The 5511-nt window shown below is 40.2% G+C and overlaps 1 non-coding gene across 1 annotated transcript; it reads right to left on the reverse strand.

Annotated features, from left to right (window-relative positions):
* Positions 1–5007: 5007 nt before the first annotated feature.
* Positions 5008–5114, reverse strand: LOC138169665 (U6 spliceosomal RNA). Its single transcript, XR_011170420.1, has one exon. It is a non-coding gene; the product is annotated as a U6 spliceosomal RNA (small nuclear RNA).
* Positions 5115–5511: the final 397 nt, after the last annotated feature.

The following is a 5511-nucleotide window of genomic DNA, read 5'->3' on the forward strand; positions in this document are numbered from 1 at the left end:
TCCCTGAAATCTACACCTTACTTCTAAAGAAGTAAAAACTAGTAGCAAGATGTCTGAACCAGCTACCTTGTCCAGAGTTCATGAAATAAATACTCATATGGCCAACTTTCTATCCCCCTTCCTGAAAGAGGTGAAGATCCCAGAGTGCAAAACAAGGAGGAAGCAGCACTCTCCCTTATGTGTCACTTTTGTTACTAGTGGAAGCATCTGAGGTGATGTGGTTCAGGGAAGATCCCTAGTCACAGCCATAGTAGCAGGCAGAATAGGGGAGGTCTTACTACTGGGAAATAGGCTTCATGGTGGCAACTCTTGATTTTTACATTCTTTAAATCATAGTTTAGGAAGTCAATGGCTCATGTTTCTAAAGAAGAAATCTGGTTCAAGATGGAATGCTAAAGAGAGAAAATAAAGAGAAGGAGCTTTATTAAGGAGAAATACTTACAATACAGAGAGGTGAACCTGTCAGTTCCACTATGGTGTCCAATGATATAGGGTGCTAAAAACAGTAAAGAGAGGGGAGTTTCCAGGACCAAACATTGGAGGGAAGGTCAAGACTCAGGGACTGGTGCTGACTTATGCTGGTGGAAGCCCTGGAGAATTGTCAGGCTAGTTTATAAACAAACTACCCACTAGTGGAAAAGGGGGGCTTTTAAACAGTAGCCTTACTTGGGCAGTATTGACTGGGAAGATTTTGACTTCTTCATTTTGACAGGGTGGGAATATATTTAGAACTGCACAGGCAAGTACCACAGTATTGGGAGGGGGGGGAAGTGAAAACTTCTCAGAACTTCCCTCTCCCTTCCCCCACTCCTTCTTCTGCTGTTAATCAGCAACAAGCCCTTTCAGGAGGCTTTTAGATTTTTCCAGCCTTGTCAGGCCCCTCCTCCCTTTCCCTTAATGTCAATCAGCCTCCTTGGCAGGCTCCTCTGTTTTTTACCATTGGGGAAGATTTTCGAGCTGAGATTTGAGCCAACCCCCACCCCCCAACCAATGGGAGAAGGGACCCCATTAGAGTATAATTTCTTGTTCTGCCTTTTATAACGTGCCTCTTCCTCATGATTGGTCATGGGGAAGACCACCCTCTTCACCCAGGGAAGAGAATAAATTCCTGTTCCTATCCTAAGAGATCTCCGTGTTCTGATTAAATTTTGGATGAGATTTTTCATCACATCCAGTATTGTCATGGAAGTGATTGTTGTTACCACTGTGGAATTTGGGGAACATTTAGCGTGTGGATTATATTTAGACCTAGGTTCCTGACAAGAGATGCAGTGGTAGAAATGACTGGGAATTATTGGATGCAGGTTTCCAATCCCCAGGACAAATCCATTTTGAACAGGGCCCAAGCTCTAGTTTTCATTGGGAGGTCCAATTCTTTTAAGATGTTGTTTCAGGTAGCTGTTCTAATGAATATGATTAGAGTCACTAGGGAAAGCCTAGGGTAGTGATCAGCCCCTTGGAGGTAAAGCATCCCAGAGAAAAAGAGATGAGAAATTTGAGGATAGGTCTCCAGTAGAAAAGAATAAGACAGATTGAATCAGAGGTGGGAAGAGAAATAGAAGGGGACTTATATGGAGAATGTGTTTGTCCTTTGTTTTTGAAGACCATGGCATCAAGGGAAATGAAGACATGACTTGCAGTTGACTTTGATTTGAGTGAGGGAGAGCTGTGCAAGGTCACCAGCCTCACTTTCTCCCCCACAGCCATCTGGATCCAGTGACCTAATATTCATCAGGATGACTGGAGATGACCCAGGATGCAATTGGAGACCCTGACCCTTTTAAGGCTAAGGCCTTTGCAGGTACTCACTGAGAGTGAGGTAACACCCATTCAGGGAAGAGGCCTTTTTTAGAAGTGAGTCTAGGGATTGTCCCACGAATTAGAAAAAGGAAAAAAATCAAGCTGGGAGGAAGAAGTCCTCAGGCTTGGTGTTTCAAAGAGAAACAGTTGCCATTTACATTCACTCTCAACCAGGAGGACCCCAAATACAGCCATTAAGTGGAGCTGGGACAGAGACCTATAGTTTCAGAGTGAAGTGGGTTCAAGGCTTTTTCTTTTCTAATTAAAGGGATATCCCTTGACTTAAGGAAAATAGTGGGACTAAATGAGTTGAAAAATAGTTGTATGTGGAAGTTCATAGAGAAGGGGTTCTTGGCCTTTATGTATCATGGGTCCCTTTGGCAGTCTTCCAAAGCCTAGGGAACCCTTATTAGAATAATGTTTTTAAATAATTTAAGGAAATGCTGTTTCATTTAGACGTTAGTAAAAATAATGATGTATTTTTTTATCCTTTCCAAATGTGTGATTTCCCTGAAATTTAACCATGCACTCTGTGGAACCCAGGGTAAGAAACCTTACTTGGAGGCACATGGCTGCCCACAGCTGTTACAAATATTCCAGCTAATTAAGAAATATCAGTATGTTCCTTTGAACCTGATGATCAAGCATCTTGCTTTAGTGTTAGCTTGATCCAGATCCTGAATCTGTTGGTGATTGAACTTGGAGCCATTCTAAAAAGAATCGGGCATAGACACTGTATTTGCATTAAATAATTGAATGGTTTCTGAGTGAAATAGGATGGTGGAGACAAAGCAAGGAGAGAAACATAATGTGAATCAGTTTGAGTGAACATAGAGCAAGTAAAACATTGTGATTAATGTGAAATCCAACAGTTTGGAAACCTCTAGTGAAGGAAGCTGAATTTGTGGGAGTGTGGAGAGAGGGCACTGGGACTAACAGTCTGTCATGCTTGGCTGATTCTTTGAATCTTGAAGTTATCGTGATGTGCTTTGGGTTCCATCCCTCTGCTATAGAGCAATGCCAGCGTTAGGAGAATAACAAAGAGAAAGACTTGACAGATAGAAGTACCTGATTGTCATACTCTGAGCCTCTTCATATGGAAAAAATAGAAACTTCATGAAAAAACCAATGGATTCAGTAATTTTATGTGAGAGTAAGCATTACTGTGTTGAATGGGAGAGAGATATTCCATGTCACATGACTTGGTATACTGGTCAGCCTTTCCTAGCATGTCAGGGCACTTCTTCAAATATAGTTCCTAGAATATAATATTCTGGATTTAGTCTCACCAGACTAAAATATCATGGGACTATAAAGGTCTTCATTTTAGATAGTTATATTAGGCCAATGGAATAACAGGTACAATCCCTATTCTATCTCTATGCTCCTAGACTATAATCTCTTTTGTTGTTGCTTGGTTGGAGTTTTTTGTTTGGTTATTAATTTGTTTGCTTCTGTTTTGCTGTGTATGGATGGGTGGACACTACATGTTATTTAATAGTTTATTGCCTCAAAGGTAAGTGATTTTTTTTCAATCCCTCTATAATTTACTTGCCAGACAGTCTTTGAGAGGTACTATAGCTGAAAAATTCACTACCCTATAACCTACCTAAAGAGGAGTCTCTTTAAACTTGGGTAGATTGGTCCTCAGATGACAGGCATAGTGAACTTCCATCACTCTGGCCCTAGTAAAATGTCCTCCCTTGGTAAGACTAGCTAGGGTTTTCACTCTGAGGTCACAGCCTTTAGGGACACAGGGTCACCTCCATGACTTGACAAAAAATCAGAGGAAGATTTTCTTCCTCACCAATGTTAACATTTTAAAATATCTTTTTCTTCATTGTTGTGTTGCACTTCAAGAGATATCTGATTTGTGTTGTCCTTGTTGAATATCCTTACCCCACTCCCACCCCCACCAGATGTTTAAGCTTCATAAGAGCAGAAATTATACCTCAATTCATCTTTATTTCTAATTCCCATTCTCTGAGGCTAGCCCAGTACTTTGACCATAGTAAATACTTTTTAAAAATTGCACTGTTAGATGAATTAATGAATACATGAAAGATCTGTAGCCTCATTGGAAAAGCCCACTAGTCTAAAGTACTTTGCCAGGATTCAGGATGCATCTTTGAGGGTCTATGATCATTGACACCTATTTTTTTTAGTGGTCTAAGAAATGGATTAACAACAAATTGACCAATTTTCTCTCAATTGATTCAGCCAAAGAAATCTTAAAACCTTGGAAATAGGCTTAAAAGCACATAATCTAAACCTTACTGCAAGGTACTTGTGAGAGAGCCCTGTGAATAAATGACTTAATGGGTAACCTTTTATTCTGAAAGAGATGCATCAGGTGTTAAGTATAGCACAGTTCCTAATATAATATCACCTTTTCAATGAAAAGCCATTTATGAAAGGGCTAGCATGATTACAGTGGTAACTCTAAATATTAGTCATTGTATTTACATCTCTGTGATTTGAGAACTATGAAAACCCCTCCCCCTCTCACTTCCCATTGGATCTATACCGACAAGGCAAGATAGAAACCTTAAGCCATTACCTCCAACATTCAGACAAAACCCCTGTGGATCCTAACTAAAGTCCCCCATTTAGTTTTGCCTGAAGGAGCTGGATAATGTCCTTAGGGTTTTGCTTCAAGATTGGCAGAAGAAAGAGACAAATCCCATGCTGTTCAAAATAGCTTTGATTAGGAGTCCCCTCCAGAATCTGCTCTATGCTGTGGAGGCCTCCAGTGAATCTGTGCTCAATTGAAGAAAAAGCACTGGCCCTCCCATAGTCAAAGCATAGAGCCTACATAGCAACAGATGGCTGACTGACTTTTATTGGCTCCTGCTTTTGACATTTAAGACATCAATTTAGTTTGCATTCCTGTAGCTTAATACAAATCAGTTACTAGATTGCAACCTCTTGCTAAGATACTAAGTTTCATGAAAGCAGGAACCAAGTTTGATGGAGGCCCTCATTGTCACTTTTCTGAAACATTGCAGCAGTCTATTAACGTTTCCTCTCACCTCCATTCTCCCCACCTCTCCAAACACTGTTAACTCTTGAAACTATTTTTTCAGATGTGGACTCTCTCTATGATATGTCACAGAGGATGATGATCACAGAGTAACAAAGGAATCAAGACTCACTTTTTTCTTTTTTTAAGTTAAGTTTTCATTGACATTTTCTGTTTTTTTACATCACAAAAAATAACACTTCATGAATTTGTGTATCATCCTTCCACAGGGGCCATGCTAATCTTCTCTGTATTGTTCCAAATTTAATATATGTGCTCCTAAAGCAAACACAAATCAAAGCTTTCAAAGATGTGCCTATAGAGTTTTATTGTCTTATGTGATTTGGCCTAATTACAGAGCCAGAGAGCACCAGATGCTTACTACCCAACAGAACTTTTCAGAGGCCACAAAGATCTCTCAGGACCCCCTTCTTTACCGTGAACACAAAAAATCATTCCATACGGTCCCTTCTTATATTATCCCTCCATCCTGCCCTTTGCCCCCAACATCACTTACCACAATGGTAGAGGGATCCTATCTTACCACACATCATAAGCTTTAAGACATCGTATATTCCCCAATACCCCTCCATTCCTTCTCCAAATTTACATCATTTCTATTGAGGGCACTGCTGCCTTTTCAACTACCCAAGTTTACAAAGTTGGAATCACTCTTAACTATTCCCTTT

Source organism: Petaurus breviceps, unplaced genomic scaffold (genome assembly GCF_028583685.1).
Source record: "Petaurus breviceps papuanus isolate PSGF00001 unplaced genomic scaffold, PetGlider_PUasm1.0 37, whole genome shotgun sequence".
Classification (NCBI taxonomy): Eukaryota; Metazoa; Chordata; class Mammalia; order Diprotodontia; family Petauridae; genus Petaurus; species Petaurus breviceps.